Here is an 18,441-nt window from a genome sequence, read left to right as displayed (position 1 = left end):
CAAGTTGTAAGGGTCTAAGCGCAATTTCATGAAAAGTTCGGGCCATAGCATCGTTTCTTGAAACTTTAAAAATATCTTGGATTTCAAACTCAAATCAAATAAAGTTTTGGGTAAAGTCCAAGTCCAAAGTCTTTTGCTTAGCCTCCAAGTTGCTTAGGCTCCAAGTAGACACATGGCACATTTTGGTTGGATGCACATGGGGGAAATGATGAACCTTATCACTTCGCGACATGTGACGCGATTTGGTTCACCGGAGTTTCCTATAAATAAGGGCTTTGGGGTTATTCATTTTGGACATTCTTCAAGAGGGGAAAGAAAGGGATTTTGGAGAGGGGAAACGCTACAAAAATAGAGGGAAGGTTCTACCAAAATCGGGGGAGAAAATCGGAGAAGAAACGAGGCTTATTGGAAAGTTTGAGTCTCTACCGTAAAGCATGCCAAACGTCTGGAAAACTGCAAGGTAAGTCTGATTTCTTTCCATAATCTAGTAGAGGGGTGAAAGAGGAGCATGTAGGAAAAAACGAGGGTCAAATCAGAGTTAAAATGAGAAAGTTATGGCCGAAATACCAAGAAGAGGCGAAGTTGTGCGATTTTAAGGAAGGCACGTGTAGCTCACACGCCTGCAAGGGGCTGCGCATTTGAGCACATCAGCCACCTTTCAGCAGCGCGTGAGGGCGCGTGAGACCCCCCATCTTGATGTACAAGTTTGCAGAGTTAACCTTCTTTTAGTTACCTACAATCCTATATAAAAATATGTTGAGTTGGTTTACGAAACTTGTGATATTTGCAGAAAACCATTCCCGAATGCTGGGAACAGTGCACTAACAAGCCCAAACCAGCAATGTGAGTGTTTTTTGCATACTTTTGTTACATCCCAGTCATTTTGGCTTCATTGGGTAAAGGTGTTGACTTGCATATTATGCTTTTATGGCTTACACATCCTATTTTTCCTTGGCTATGCATATTTCTCATGCTTTGTCATATATCATGTTTGTGTTGGTGATTGTGGCTAGTTGTTGGGCCATCATGGAAGAACTCATGCTCTTACGGTGAGCCAAGGAGTGACTATGATGACTGCGGGGGTGATTGCAACACCCTGGCATTGCTATCACAAGGGTGGATTTTATAATGGCATTATTGCATTTGCACGCACATTCCTTTCATTTTTTGATTCACTCACTTAGATGTCATTATCTAACTCAGGTGTTTTGATACCCCTGGGACATTCAACGTCCCAGATTTAATAGAAGTGCCAGGTGTTCCAGGTTCTGGTTCGAGCAAGGGCAAACAGGTGGTATTTGGCTAGCTTTAGGTTTCGTAGCCAACTTGGGGTTTTATTTCATTATGTAATTCAAGTGATGTATTGTAATAGCAGCTAGGATGCTAGAGCTTGTATTAAATGCGTGGGTTGTGTTGGTGTAGTGTCTCAATTGGTGCACTTCAAATGTTGTATGGGGAAGTTACCATGATGAAGGTTTATTCGCTAGCTTGGGCATGTGTTGTAGTTGTACCTACAGTGGTGTGTTGAGTCTTTTGGGGTATTGAAAGTTATGAGCGTTTCTTGTACTTGTAAAGGAAATATAGTGGAAACCCCATTTATTTAGCTTTGGTTAAGTTTTTAGGTTTGATCCAATGTTTCTGTTGGTAAGGGTTTCCATAACGCTCGTGGGTGATATTTTCTTATATTTCAAGTTATTGCGTACTTGGAAAAGTGGGGCGTTACAGATGCTAGTAGCAATTTTAAGTTATAAAACATAGCATGCTTTGAATCTATAATTGCTGGATACTCTTGACTGAAATTATTTTCCCCAATGTTGGCAATGAATATTTCTTTATTTCATATTTAACCTTGAATGCCCCTGAACCTACTAATAATTTTTAATTATACCCTACCATGTATTTGAAATAATTTCATTTTCAAGGTTACACACATGGTTTGCATGGTTATTTTAGCTAAATCTTGAATGGTTATGTTTGTGGTCATATTCTCATACTTTAGTTGAAGTTCAACACTAATTAGAAAAAGGGTTAATGCCAATCTATCTTATTTTGTGCCCTAGTGCAATAATTTCAGTTGAAGCTCAACACTAGTGAGGAGTCCACAGTTGTACAATCAACAATCAATTGGCTGAAGATTTGAACTGGTATAAGTCTCTTTTTTAAAAGCTCCAAGGAGACGTAAACATATTACGACAAGTGTTGATTGAGAAGAATACTATGCCTCCTCCGTTTACTCCACATGTATCATCGGATTATAGTTTAGGACGATTCTGCCTTGCCCTATCCCGCCTCGACCCATCCAGCTCTAGCCCTTCTCTTCATTCTACTGAACAGGAGTTTGACGATGAGATTTAATAATTTCTTTTATGTTTTTTTTATATATATGTTTAAACTTTTTAGGTGACTTTATGACTTTATGCTTATTTTGTAATTTTATGACTTTTTAGGTGTGTATATGTTTGAACTATATTGTAATAGATGTTGTAACAATTGAAATTTTAAATATAAAATTTTAGTTTTGCCCACACATAATATGATTTTTACCTACATATATGAAAATTATTCTCTTATATGGAAATTATTTTTTATATTATTGCCTACACATAATATGTTTGTTATCCACATTATATTTTTTTTACCCGCACATATTCAAAATTTTTTATATTATTACCCACATAATATTTTTTTTACCCACATATAATGTTTTTACCCACACATATGAAAATTATTTTTTATATTATTATCCACACATAATCTTAACTTTGCCTACACATAAACAAATACATGTGTCATGCCACATCATCAGCCACATCACTATTACAACTTCCTGACATAAAAATACTTATACATATAGAAATATTTATCTACATATATATGTGTGGGTAATATATTAAGTTTTACCCACACATAAATATATGTGTGGGTAAAAATTATTTTCTAACCCCCCTTTACCCACACATATTGACATTTGCATTATGTGTCAGAAAAAATTATACTTGACACATAAGGTAATTTTTATCCACATTTATGTGTGTGGGTAAATCCCTCAAATTCTTGTAGTTGCTTCCTCTCTCCCGATCGATCTTTCTCCCTTTCTTCTTTCCTTTGCCTTTGAATTCCCTTCACTCATACAAATGACCACCACTTATATATATACATACACCCTTCCACCCAATTTACTTAAATGCCCCTATGGTATAACCTTTTAAATGGAAATCATTCTAATATTAATTTGGACACCATTTAAACTCCAAATAACATTTCAATACATACCTTGCCTTATGTCGGGTCCCACTACTACTTAAGTCAAATATTTGACTTTTTCACTTCCATTGCACATTGCTTAGAAATATCACATATATTCCACCAAATTATCATTATTCTGATAAGATAAATATCTTACACCAAAGTATGTTGCCTAGACTCACTAACGGGTCATTACATGTGGTATGATAAATAGGTCTTCTTTCTTGTAATGATTAATATTCTGCATTTATTAGAAGAATGTCCTAGAAAAAGAAAAGAGAAACATAATTTAATAATAAGATAAAATACAATACAATTTCTAAAGCTTAATGGCGTTAAAGACAATTTGAGTAATAGTTAACCCCAGGACAACAATCGCAACAAAGAAAGCAATTATGGTCCAAGGGCTTCTAAAATGATTGTGCAGACATTCGGCCAACCACAACCTTGGGTGGCTTGTATAGAAGGCATTAAGGGAGTCCTTAACATTCCCAAAAACTCGACTGTCGGGCACCAAATTTTTGCTTATCTCGTTGAAAAGGTTAGCTACCTGATTGTCATTGCCCAGGAGGTTGAGTATTATCCCTTCAGATCGTAGCTCCTTCACATCTTTAACATGATTAATCAATGCATCCATGAAATAAACATAGGAGGAAACCCCAAAATTACTTAAATTATCGGCACAAGTTTCAAAAGCCACCAACTTCAAAAGCAAAGACTCGGTGCTATCCTGGATAATTATTTGGGGGAGTTTGAGCCTTCCATGTAAGAGCATAGAATTAAATTTGATATCAGAGAATCGACATGACTTGCTTGGCTGAAAATGTATTCCCACTGACTTCAACTCCTTAACTGAGCGATACAAGCACCAATTGTGAGATGGTTTCTCACTAGGCCCATTTTTAATTTCTTTATCATCAACAAATTTAGTCTGAACAAACTCAAGAAGATGAATAGGCTCTTTCTTTTCTTTGCTAGTTTCTTCTGACTTAGAATTTGTTCGGTAAAACCAAAAACAAGTCTTACTTTCATGTGCTTCTTCTTCAATATGAGGGACATTCATGATTACCTTGATGAAGTCATCTATCATCTTCTCTCATTTACCTTCTTTAAACCTCAAGCTCATTAGTTTAGTGAGGATCTCAAAAGGGAGTTGATTTTCCAATAACATAATATCATGCATAATGTGTGATGTTTCAATATACCTGGGCTTTATATCATCATTTTTGGGGTTCACATAACTATCCATGAACTGGATGACAAAGCAACTGTTAAAAAACATCATGTTTGCAAACTCCTTATTGTGAAAGGCTTTTGCTACATCCTCGGTATAGTAATTCTTAGCATTATTCAGCAACTCTTCCATCTCTTCATACAATTTCTCAAATGATTTTTCACTTTGATCAACGTACTGTAGTGTAAATTGAAATTTGAAAGCTTTCATATGTTTTAGCTTCACATGGTGGTAAGGGCTAATTGCAACTATCATGGGATCGTAGCACTTTTTGTCCCCACGAACTATGGTTGGAACCTTTTGGATTTTTTGCTTGGCCTCTTTTATGTACACTTTCTTATAAATTTCTATCTCACGTTCCGATGTAGATTTGTCCCTTACCAAAGGAATTTGTATGCATCTATGATCAAAGGTGTCATGTACCAATGTAGAGTTGTCCCCACCCAAATGAAGTTGTATACATCTCTGATCGAAGGTCTTTATTTCTTCTGTACCAACGTGGTGAACCAATTTTACATGAAAGTAATCCATTGACTAAAAGATCAATATCACAAATATTCAGTTCATCATGTCACCACAGTCCATAAAAAGAGGGGAAGGAGACGTAGGGAGATTTCCAATTTTAAAATAATCCCTTCCCCAACAAAAAAAAAAAAAAAGTTTTCTTGACTCATCCAAAGGATAAAAAAATCTAAACAATTTGGTATTTATAATTAAATTTCTTCTCTTACTTTATTCATTTGACCACAAGAGGTTTATATATAACACTAAGGATCTCTAATCTATGGGATTTACAAAGAGACATGTACAATTAGGAAACTATATTTTAATTTGATGAGACAATTACTCAATTAAGGAAACTCGAATTTAGGAAACTAGTGATATGCCAATACCCCCCCCCCCCTTTTAAGTTGGAGCATGAAGATTTCGAATACCCAACTTGGATAGCAAGCTACGAAACCGATTGCGCCCAAGAGCCTTGGTGAAGATGTTAGCTAATTGAAATTTAGTAGAAATGTGTTGAGGATTGATGATGTTAACCAAAAAATTTTCCCATATAAAATGAAAATATAGTTTGATGTATTTGGTGTGTTCATGAAAAATTTGGTTAGTTGTAACATAGAAAATCAACTTGGTATCATAAAACAAAGGGATCAATGTGGAGAGTCGCATCAAATAGGCATTAGACTGCTAAAATAGACAGCCATTAAGATGCATTCACCCCAAAACTTTATGGGTAAGTAGGCTTGAAAACATAAGGCTGTAGCAACTTCTAATAGGTTACAGTGTTTACGATCTGCTATGTCATTTTGTTAGGGTGTATAAGGATAAGTGGTTCGGTGTAGAATCCTGTGTGTGAAGAAATGTTTCGATTGCATCATTCATGAATTCGATTCCATTATTAGTGCGAATACACTTAATGATGCAATTGAATTGAGTTTGAATCATGACATAAAAATAAATAAAGTGACCATAAACATCAGATTTAGACTAAATACATATTTTAATTCTTGTACTTGTACACTTGTTTCATTTAGACACTCAAACTTTTTGTTATTTCAACTATACCCTGAACTATGTAATTTCAAGTTAATTGTACCTCTGAACTCTTTGTTGTTTCAATTACACCCCTAAACTATACAATTTCGAGTCACTTATACACTTTAACAAATTTGTTAAAAGATAATGAATTAAACATAGTGCAGGCGTGTAATTAAAACAACAAAAAGGTTCAATGGTGAAATTGAATTGAAATGAATAGTTTATGGGTATAATTGAAACAACAAAAATTTTAAGTGTCTAAATAAAAAAAGTGTACAAGTACAAGGGCTAAAATATATATTTTGCCATCATATTTATGTTGTAAAAGGTAAATCCATGTGCAACTACTAAAGTCATCAACAATGGTAAGGAAGAAACGTGCTAAGAGTAAGATAGTGTATGATAAGGCCCCCAAATATCTATATGAATGAACTCAAATGGTGAATTCATTTTATTATTAGAAAAATGAAAAATATCATGTCTCTGTTTGGCTCCATGATAAGAATCACACCAAAAATCTAGCGAATAAAAAAAATCTAATAATTTCAAAAATTAAAGACAAGTGACTAATTGAATAATGACCTAAACGGTGCTACCAAAAACATGATCTAGCCGAATAACTGAGGTGGCTATAAAAGAGCCTTCAAACTTTTAGAAGTTATATAACCCATCACGAAGTACACCCTTCCCAATTAGTTTATTTGAGACTAGGTCTTGTAAAACATAATGAGTTGGAAAAGAATGTTATTGAACAATTGAGTTGTTGAGTAAGTTTGCTAATTGATAATAAATTGCACTTGAATGAGGGAACATAAAAGACATTAGGTAGGTATAGATCCTTGGCTAAGGTAATGGGTCTATGTGTTTGTATGGTTAAAGCTGCTCTATTAGGTACTTTAACAAGAGGAATGTTCATAGCTGGTTTTCAATCGTTAGGAAGGGATTCACTGCAAGTAATGTTTGTTAGAAGTGAGTGTGTGTGTGTGTGGTTTTTATCTTTATTTTTATTTTCTTTTCTTGCTTGGTCCCCAAGGTGTTCTAGATTTCCTTAGCCCCCAAGGTCTTCTAGAAATACTTGGCCCCCAAGTTCTTTTAAATTAGATTGGTCTCCAAGTTTCCTTCATTGCTACGTTTATGGGGTGCCTATATATATTGGTTGTGTTGGCTCATTTTTGTGTGTGAAGTTTTCCATTTCTCCACAAACTTTCAAGTTGTTCTCTCTTCTCAAGTTTTGCCTCCCATCTTGAGTTTTCTTCATTGAGAGCAAGCCCGTCTTGAGTTCTGCTAGCTCCGGTCGTTCGTAGCTGCCGTTCACCGAAGAGGTCGTTTCATCCTGCTGAGACAGTCGCCGTAGTCTGCTTGCTGCCAGTGCAGGGCACTAACTGTCTTCAGGACAGCGCAAAGCGCGACTCGACCTACCTTTGTTCTTGTCTCTTCCACGTTCCAGAAATTAGTTCCTGATTCCTTGTTGTTCCAGTTGCAAGCATTGCTGTTCAATCGTTTTCTTCGCTTGGCTGTTTGGTCTGGTAACATCTTCTATTGTTCACATATTGTTGTTATTTATAAGTTCAAGTTGTTGCTATCAAGAAGTGTCTATTATTGTTTATATCTGTATTCAGCTGCTGTGGTCTGAAGATAAATATTGTAGTTTATGTTCCTGTACTGTAACGGGTTAGAACTGATATATATTCTTGTATCAAGCAAGTTATTTCTGTATAACATCACATCTATTCTCTCTGTATCCCTAACAATCTGAAGATAGTTAGTAAGAGAGTCTAGGAAAGATGGATGCCCCTATTCCTGCTGATGGTTCTGGTGCTGCTGTTGCTAGTGTTGCCTCGGGTTCAAACCCGCCCCTTGTTGCTGTCCCGAGTCTACGCCCACCAACTGCCGCTATTTCTGCAACAGCTTCTATGCAAGGGCTCGGTTCAGCCGTGGCTAAGCCAACCCCACATATGGAGAAGCCACCACCATTTAATGGTGAAGATTTTAAAAGGTGGCAACAGAAGATGTTATTCTATCTGACCACACTGAATCTAGCCCACATCCTCAAAGAGGATTGCCCCGTTGTCTCGGAGGAGAATATGACAACAGAGACTGTGGCTGCGAGGGAGGCATGGATGCACTCAGATTTTCTTTGTAAAAATTATATTCTGAGTGGCTTGGCCGACCCGCTGTACAATGTGTATTGTACAACGTATGCTACTTCCAAGCAATTGTGGGAGACCTTGGGGAAGAAATATAAGCTTGAGGATGCTGGCACCAAGAAATTTCTAGTGGGTAAGTTCCTGGATTACAAGATGGTTGATACAAAATTGGTAGTCAACCAGATGGAGGAACTGCAAATCATCATTAGTGATTTGCATAGCGAGGGATTGGTCATCAATGAGCCATTCCAAGTTGCTGCTGTGATTGAGAAGTTGCCACCTTCATGGAAGGATTTCAAAAACTATCTCAAGCACAAGCGCAAGGAGCTGTCTATGGAAGATCTGGCTCTTCGTCTTCGTATTGAAGAAGACAATCGCAAAGGAGATAAAGTCTCAGACAGATTTGAAGCTAAGGCTCACTTAGCTGAGGCTCTCAAATCTCAGCCTAAGAAGCAGCAAGGCAAGAGAGTAAGCGGATCGCTGGGTCCGAAGAAGTCTACTACCAACAAACACATTCAAGGCACCTGCTGGGTATGCGGTAAGATAGGTCATAGGGCTATGGATTGCAGACACAAGAAGGGTCAAAGCTCTGGTAGCAACCAGCGCAAGTCTAAGCCTTCTTATGCCAATATGGTGGAAGATGATGAGCTCGTTGCAGTCATCACTGAAGTTTGCATGGTTGATAACGCCAAAGGCTGGTGGATCGATACAGGTGCTTCAAGGCACATTTGCAAGGATAGATCCTTGTTCTCAACTTATGAGAAAATGGATGGCACCGAAAAGGTGTACATGGGAAATGCCGCAGCCTCAACTGTGGAAGGCAAGGGTAAGGTACTGTTAAAGTGGACATCTGGGAAGATCCTGACCCTCACAGATGTATGGTATGTGCCTGAGATTCGTAAGAATCTGGTGTCTGGAACCCTACTGAACAAAAATGGGTTTAAACTCGTTTTTGAATTTGATAAATTTACTCTTACCAAGGGGGGAATGTATGTGGGTCGAGGATATCTAGATGATGGCATGTTCAAGTTGAATGTACAGGCCCAAGTGCCTAAGAAGATTAATAAGAATGACTCTTCTACTTATATTGTTGAGTCGTGTGATGTTTGGCATTCAAGATTAGGACATGTCAATTATCGTTCCCTCCAAAGAATTGTTAATCTAGGGTTATTACCTAGTTTTAACATTGATAAGGGACACAAATGTGAAGTTTGTGTTAAATCAAAGTTTACAAGAAATCCGTTTCCATCTGTGGAAAGGAATAGTGAATTACTCGACCTAATTCACAGTGATGTTTGTGACATGAAAAGTACTCCCACTAGAGGTGGAAAGAATTATTTTGTCACATTTATTGACGACTGCAGTAAATATTGCTATGTATATTTACTACGCAATAAAGATGAGACCTTTGATGTTTTTAAAACATTTAAGACAGAAGTTGAAAATCAACTGGGAAAGAAAATTAAGGTGCTCAGATCAGATAGGGGTGGTGAGTATGAATCATCGGCTCTATCTGAGTTTTGTGAATCTCATGGTATAATCCATCAGACGACAGCACCTTATACACCACAACAAAATGGTGTAGCTGAAAGGAAGAACCGAACTTTGAAAGACATGATAAATTGCATGTTAAATAGTTCGGGTTTACCCCATAATTTGTGGGGGGAAGCGTTGCTTACTGCAAACTTTATATTAAATAGAATTCCACATAAGAAGTCTGGTAAGTCGCCTTATGAAGTGTGGAATAGTAGACAACCCTCTTACAAAATCCTGAAAGTGTTGGGGTGTTTGGCCAAGGTGCAGGTTCCTTTACCTAAGAGAACTAAACTTGGTCCAAAAACTATTGATTGTGTCTTTATAGGCTATGCCTCGCATAGTGCTGCCTATAGGTTCCTGGTAACAAAGTCAGAAATTCCTGACATTAATGTTAATACTGTTCTGGAATCTATAGAAGTGGAGTTCTTTGAGAACATCTTCCCTTTAAAAGGAGATAAACACTGTGCAAGTGGTTCCAAGAGAACTCATGAAGCAAGTTCTTCAAAAGGCCAAGATGGGCAGAAAATTGACATCGAGCCTCGAAGAAGCAAAAGGGCAAGGAAGGTCTCTTCCTTTGGCCCATATTTCCTAACCTTTGTGTTAGAAGATGAGCCGCAAACATATGGTGATGCAATGTCATCTCCTGATGCTCCTTATTGGAAAGAGGCTATTAATAGTGAAATGGATTCCATCTTGCAAAACAGTACTTGGGTATTGGTCAATTTGCCACTTGGGTGTAAACCAGTTGGGTGCAGATGGATTTTCAGAAAGAAATTAAAAGCTGATGGTACTATTGATAAGTACAAAGCTCGGTTGGTAGCTAAAGGCTATTGTCAAAAAGAAGGATAAGACTTCTTTGACACGTATTCTTCGGTGACAAGAATCACGTCTATCAGGATACTGATTGCTATTGCAGCATTATATAATTTGGAGATACATCAAATGGATGTAAAAACAGCATTCCTGAATGGAGATTTAGAAGAAGAAGTCTACATGGAACAACCTGAAGGGTTTGTTGTAAAGGGACATGAAATGAAAGTTTGTAAACTAGTAAAGTCTCTTTATGGGTTGAAACAAGCGCCTAAACAATGGCATGAGAAGTTTGATCACACAATGTTATCAAATGGATTTAAGATAAATGAGTGTGATAAATGTGTTTATGTGAAAAACATAAACCAAGAATGTGTCATTGTGTGCCTGTATATGGATGACATGTTGATAATGGGCACGAATAGAAGTGTCATACAATCCACAAAGCAAATGTTGAACTCACACTTTGACATGAAAGACCTCAGTCTTGTTAATGTTATTCTTGGAATTCGAATAATAAGGAATTCCGAAGGGTATGCTCTTTCTCAGTCACATTACAAAGAGAAAGTGTTGAGAAGATTTGGTCACTTCGAGAGTAAGCCAGCAGTTACTCCGTTTGATCCAAATTCAAAGTTGAAGAAAAACCATGATGAAGGTGTATCTTCTCTAGAATATGCCAGAATTATTGGGAGTCTGATGTACATCATGAATTGTACTAGACCTGACATCGCCTACTCCGTAGGCAGGCTAGCGAGATACACGAGCAATCCTGGGCATGACCATTGGGGTGCATTGGTCAGGGTACTTAGGTACTTGAAGTACACCCCGGACTATGGATTGCAATATACAAAATATCCACATGTACTGGAAGGATTTAGTGATGCTAATTGGATCTCCGATAGCTTAGAGACTAAATCAACCAGTGGGTATGTGTTCACTCTAGGTGGTGCTGCTGTGTCGTGGAAGTCTTCGAAGCAGACGTGTATAACACGGTCAACCATGGAGTCAGAGTTTATAGCTCTGGACAAAGCAGGTGAAGAAGCTGAGTGGCTTCGCCATTTCCTCGAAGACGTTCCATTATGGCCAAAGCCTGTTAATGCCATTTGCATATATTGTGACAACTTAGCTACCTCAATGAGGGCTAAGAATAATGTCTACAATGGGAAGTCAAGACACATTAGGCGCAGGCATAACACTGTCAGAGAGTTGCTCACAAATGGAATAATCTCCATTGACTATGTAAAGTCAAAAGAAAATCTAGCTGATCCTTTGACGAAAGGAGTGACTCGTGAGCAAGTCAAATTTACATCGAAGGGAATGGGGTTAAAGCCTTTTAAATGACTTTTCTGGTGGTAACCAAACCTAGTTGATTGGAGATCCCAAGATCTAGGTTAAATTGGCCAATTGGCTGGAATAAGTCATAGTTGACACACTATGAAACTTTTAGTTTCTCCCCATGTCTCAAAAATTGAAGAGTGTGTCCTGTCGATGTTAAAGGGAAGGTTGATATCTTGATATAAGAGGAGTAGTGACAGGGTACTCTTAGTCGATGCTTCCCTATATGAGAGTAGAAGTGGGGTCACTTCTATGAGAACTGTTCAATGGCTTGGGTTCTCTAGAGCTCTCATGAAATCCAGGATGCTGTCCAGGACCAAAATGGACACAATCGTATAGAACTCAATGGGTTAAGACATGTTGTGTGTGATGTCTATTGTCTCGATTTACCTTCAAAAGGATAGTTCAAGAGCTAGTCTCACTATTTCTTCAGTAAATTCGATAGACATTCACTAAGGAAGGTTCAAGTCCAAAAGACACCTTGTTGATGCATAACTTGTCTATTTGCTCTCAGTGAATCCATGTCATTTTGTTTGATTTTAGTGCACACACACTCATGTGGGGGATTGTTAGAAGTGAGTGTGTGTGTGTGTGGTTTTTATCTTTATTTTTATTTTCTTTTCTTGCTTGGTCCCCAAGGTGTTCTAGATTTCCTTAGCCCCCAAGGTCTTCTAGAAATACTTGGCCCCCAAGTTCTTTTAAATTAGATTGGTCTCCAAGTTTCCTTCATTGCTAAGTTTATGGGATGCCTATATATATTGGTTGTGTTGGCTCATTTTTGTGTGTGAAGTTTTCCATTTCTCCACAAGCTTTCAAGTTGTTCTCTCTTCTCAAGTTTTGCCTCCCATCTTGAGTTTTCTTCATTGAGAGCAAGCCCGTCTTGAGTTCTGCTAGCTCCGGTCGTTCGTGGCTGCCGTTCACCGAAGAGGTCGTTTCATCCTGCTGAGACAGTCGCCGTAGTCTGCTTGCTGCCGGTGCAGGGCGCTAACTGTCTTCAGGACAGCGCAAAGCGCGACTCGACCTACCTTTGTTCTTGTCTCTTCCACGTTCCAGAAATTAGTTCCTGATTCCTTGTTGTTCCAGTTGCAAGCATTGCTGTTCAATCGTTTTCTTCGCTTAGCTGTTTGGTCTAGTAACATCTTCTATTGTTCACATATTGTTGTTATTTATAAGTTCAAGTTGTTGCTATCAAGAAGTGTCTATTATTGTTTATATCTGTATTCAGCTGCTGTGGTCTGAAGATAAATATTGTAGTTTATGTTCCTGTACTGTAACGGGTTAGAACTGATATATATTCTTGTATCAAGCAAGTTATTTCTGTATAACATCACATCTATTCTCTCTGTATCCCTAACAATGTTTTGTAGCACCACTATTCAAAATCCAATCATAAGAATCTTAAAATAGGATATGTTACCTACAAAATTCACCATTGGGTTGGACTCACTCGAATTGCTAGATATCAATTGAATGAATGTCTTATATTGTTCATCAATTAATATGCAATTGCCATCGGTACTTAAAGTTCCAATCACAATATTATTTGTTGGGCTTAAAGACAAGTTTGACTTGCGAACTCTAGCCCCTACCTTAGCTTAGAGAGGAATTCCACTTGGGTGGATACCTAACGAGCTCATAGTATTGATCCCGATTGCAGCAATAATCACATATTGGTCGAGTGGACTATTTGGTCTCGGCATTTTTTGGGACTACTTAGTCTTGGTATTCGGAAATAAATCTTTCTCTTACTTAGTCTTTTGACTATTAAGAGGTTTATATCAATGTTTTAAAAATCGGACCTGAGAGCAAACCGGCCTATTAATTGGGTCACGGGTCAGTTGGTCCGATCGGTTAGACCGGAGTGGTCCGACCAGATGATGTCATATATATTTTATAATTAAATAATATATATATTAAATATATATTTTAATATATATTTGAAATACTAATATTCTATATATTATTATGAGAAATGCTATTATTAACTAATATACAACTAATATTTTATATATAATTGTTATATATGTTATTAAAAAATTAATTAAGAATTAAAAATTTAAAAATAAGTGAGAGGGTGAAAAAAACTGGGGTCAACCCAGTTTTCGGTTCACTGGTTCGACCGGATTTTGACTGGTTTTGACCGAGTTGAAGAAGATTTGAATTTTTATGTCAAATCGGACCGGATATGCCATCGGTTCCCGGTTAAATCGGTCCGATTAGGTTTTTAAAACAGTGATTTATATACAACACTATCGATCTATAATTTATGGGATTTACAAGGAGACAAATATACAATTTGGAAGTTAGATATTGAGAACAATTAAAAAATTAAATATTTGATGAGGTAGTTACTAAACCAAAGGTTAGGAAACTAAATATGTGGTGTGCCAATACAAACGAACTTGTGGATTTGCCACATTGATAGCTCAATTCCACCATGACTAGTCCAAGCTTGTGACACTAATCTGGGCTAAGATCCAATGCAAAGGATTTTCTCCACTAAAATTCATATTTTTGGACTCTCTCTGTTTAATCCAAAATCAAGAAAAGTTTGTTGGGTGATTGTGATTCAGATTTGGATTAGATTATGTACAGAAATGAAAATTAGGGCGAAGAGACAGAATATGCAACCTTCATTTTTCTTGGGTTTGATCCCCATTATTAAGCTCAACCACCAAATTTTTCAAGACTCCACTCATCAATCCCCGCAAACAATAAACAACCTAAGAAAGAAAGGCAACGTTAGTGCCCCTTAGGCATAGGTCGAGCGGTCGAACAAGCGATATACCAGTATCAGTCCAGTGGGTCGTGAATTCGATCCTTGCTCTGTGTAATGAGGCAAAGCCTCACACCTACAATTTACCTCCCCTGGTGTTATCGAGAACACAAACACCAGGAGCTGCGCAAGGGCAGTTATCTCAAGAAAGGCAACGTTAGCACGTTAAACCAATGAATCATTAGACTAAACTGGGGCAACCATGAATGCATAACACCCATGACTTTCTTAGGCATCCTAAAAAAAACCAGGAACTCTAAACAAAAATCTATGACTCTTCTAAAATCTCGTAGTGGTGTGGGGGTGGTGAGAGAGACAGAGATATGATGATGTTTTTCACATTAGTATTGAATGAACTGTAAAAATTGACAGAATTTAACAGTAATCTATAACTGAAGTAAAATTAAAAATTTTAATGCCTCAATAATCAAAAGTTGAGTTTATAGATATTGCCGAACTAAACATTGCTTACCAATTTCAGTTGATGATGTGCTCGGCACATCAGTATTGTTGGCATGACTGGTGGAGCCATGCTGCTTTTCCAGTATTGTACAAAATAAGCATGTTACATCTTTAATGTGTAGTTCATATTGAAGTTTCATGCAAATTATAAATTTAGAGGAGATAGCCCATTTAACCGACACAATCAACGTCCAGGTATCATTTCCAAAATAGAGTATTAATAATGACCAATTAATGACCATATTCTTACTAGATCTACAGATCCAAAACCAAATTGATTCACATATTGTTGTTTACTTCAAACCCATCCAGCGTAATCCCAATACATTGGCAATTTATAAACTCCTTTCTTCCATGGCTATAATCTTCACTAGTCTTTAAGAGTCGAATATTTTGTCTTTTTAAAAATAACTTCAATCGAATATTTTGAAAGATTTTCTTCAATGGCCTCATACAATCTATATATAGGTGTATGCATGATAAAGTGAAGTGAAATTTGTTCGAGAGTAAAGTAGTTTATGTTTAGTGTGTTCTTCCCCTCCTTGCAATCGGTTAAAGGAAATGAAATGAAATGGAAGGATTAAGTGTGTTAAATCTATGCGCACATGTATGTAAAATTGGGAAAGCCACCAATAAAGAAAGGAACATTACATTAAACTTAATTTACTATGAAGGTTTTTTTTTTTTTTTAAAAATTTCTTCATAATATGTATATTTGGTTCATTTTTCGTTGGCCCTTTAAAAACTTTGTCTTCACAGATTACATCATTCGCTTTCACCCAGACAACTCTATGGGGTACAACCGCTTGCATTTCCTGGCTATGAAGTTGCTCATTGTCTGCCAAAATATATATTTCACAGTGCATGTGTTTATATTTTTAGTTTATATGAAGCATCATTCACAATATAGAGAGTCAAATACTAAAACAGAATAATAAAAAAAATCTTTTTTCTTTTATTCTAGCTACATTATTAGACTTTGGATGGTTTAATAGAAAAAAGAAATAATAAACAGAACCTCGAACATCATTCTCAGAGTCTCCACCAATAATCTCCTTCCCTTTTTTCTTCATTCTGCTGCTGCTGGCAAACACAGCAATCGAAATTGAGAGTCCGATTACAATTCGGCGGGCAAGCTTGAGGAGCCAATAATCAATTTAGCAAAAACAGTCCATGTATCGAGAACCAACCGATTCACACAAGGCTGTTTAATGTTTGCTTCCAACTCATCCTTGAATATATACATAGGCTGGCATGGCTTGTATGATTAAGAAAATTTGGCCATGCCCTATTGGCTCGGGTAACGAACCTGAGAAATTATTAGTCCAAGCCTTGTCCTATCATGTCATGTCATTTTTAACACCATTAATCATTGCTTTGTTACAAAAATTGAATCGACAGCTGCGTCCTATTATGTGATGACATATTTTATGAGAGTTCTTGCATAGACTTGTTACGGTGCAATGGCTCGTTTGTTATAGTTTAATTAAAAAAATTATAGTTTTTAATTTTTTAGATTATAACTTATAAAACTTAGAATAAGTTGTGAACTTATTTGTTATAATTTCTCAGAAGTTGTAGTTAAACAATTATGGTATTTGATATCATAAGCTGTAAAATAACTTATTTTTGTATAATTGTCTATAATACCTTTAATAGTTATAGAATGATAATTTAAAAATTAATTAGTGTATATGTATAAGTTTCAAGTGTTATAAAAAAATTAATTAGTGTATAGAGAGAAAGGGAGATGGCGAGAGAGAAGAAGAGATTTGAAAATGGAGATAGTGGTGGAGAAGAGAGACCCTTGATTGCGTGGATAGAAAAGTAATTTTTATTAAAAACAGGGACAAAATTATCAAAAAAATGTAACTGTTTAATCAAAAATTGTAGAAGTTGGAGTACCCAACTTTGAAAAAGTCAACTTCTACCCCTTCTAAAAAGTAGTAAAAGCTATAAGCTAAAATTCTAAAAGGTAAAACAAATACTACATATACCCATTTTTTTGAAGCTAAAAGTTATAACTTTTAAGCTACAACAAACAAATTCAATATCACAAAGTTAAGTACAGAAGCGTCTAGACACCTAGAAATCTCTTAAAAACTCTAACCGGATATTCTAAGTGAAGAAATACAAATAAGTTTGAAAATTTTTTCAGTAATCTCGCAAAAGGTAAAATTTATTCATAAAAATATAAATTTTAATTAATTTTAAAATATTAAAAATATTTATCACAAATATCTAATTTTTTCTATTTGATGAATTATGTTGATAAGAAATTATTTTTTGATCCAGCCCCTGTCCTATCATATCATTCATGTCGTGTTTCGAAGATTTTTCATATAACAGACATGTATTAATTGTAGTATATAAGGATATTCTTATACATAAATCTTAATATTTAATAAAATGTTTGGGATCGGCATGTGGAATCTTAGCCTACAAGAGATTGGGTTCTAATTGAACAAAGTGCCACTACTGGCAAAAAGGACGACAGCAACGTGGCAGGTCTCCAGCAAGCGATCTCAAGATAAATTCAAGAGCCATTTTGGTCCACCCACACCAACTATCTATTGCAATTCTAGATTGCTTCATCCATTCCAATATAAAATTAGTCACTTCTAGTCATCATTATAAGCGTCTAAATATATTAATTATTGAGTTTTAGAATACAAAATTAAGTGATTGAATTACGATAAATTGAGATTCATATTATTAGATTATGGATTCGATTCCTCAACTTGCACATTGAACCAAAATTTTTACCCATAATTTATCTCTTTTACCGAAATAAAAAACACAAATGACAAAAAAATTACGAAAGAACTATAATTTCAAATATATTAATCATAGAGTATCAACTTTACTTATTTATAATTATAACTAACTTTCAAACTATGAATATTAAATCAATAAAGCAATCCAGTTAGACCCTCTTAACTATATTCGAGATATCATTGTGCATCGTTTAAATTGCATTTAATTTTTTTTTTTTATGTTTTTTGGGTGATTATTTGTAGTTTAGAATGTTTTATGATTTCTTTCAGACTGTTATGGAGCAATCCCCCAAAACAAGGAAATATTGTAGATTTCATGAAACATTTTCTAATTTTACAAGATAGGCCAGGTTTATTACAAGTTTAGGTAATTGGACGACCACTATGTTAATTACAAGTGAGCTTTGCCATTGAAAATTACCTCTATCTATCAATGTAAAATAGGAAGATATATTTTCTTTTTTTTTTTTTTTTTAGGTGGGATAGGGATAGAGGAGCAATTTTTTTGAAAAATAATAATATTCTTTTATGGAGAAAAATAATAATAGGGATCACATTTAGGAAAAGTGTAATATG

General features: G+C 36.0%; 1 long non-coding RNA gene across 1 annotated transcript; it reads left to right on the top strand.

Annotated features, from left to right (window-relative positions):
• Nucleotides 1-314: 314 nt before the first annotated feature.
• Nucleotides 315-1,415, top strand: LOC127789726 (uncharacterized). Its single transcript, XR_008020635.1, has 3 exons — nucleotides 315-460; nucleotides 791-843; nucleotides 1,204-1,415. It is a non-coding gene; the product is annotated as an uncharacterized LOC127789726 (long non-coding RNA).
• Nucleotides 1,416-18,441: the final 17,026 nt, after the last annotated feature.

This window comes from Diospyros lotus, chromosome 14 (assembly GCF_014633365.1).
Source record: "Diospyros lotus cultivar Yz01 chromosome 14, ASM1463336v1, whole genome shotgun sequence".
In the NCBI taxonomy this organism is placed as follows: domain Eukaryota; kingdom Viridiplantae; phylum Streptophyta; class Magnoliopsida; order Ericales; family Ebenaceae; genus Diospyros; species Diospyros lotus.
The sequence above is the reverse complement of the archived record's forward strand: the minus strand, read 5'-3'. Positions and strand labels throughout refer to the sequence as shown.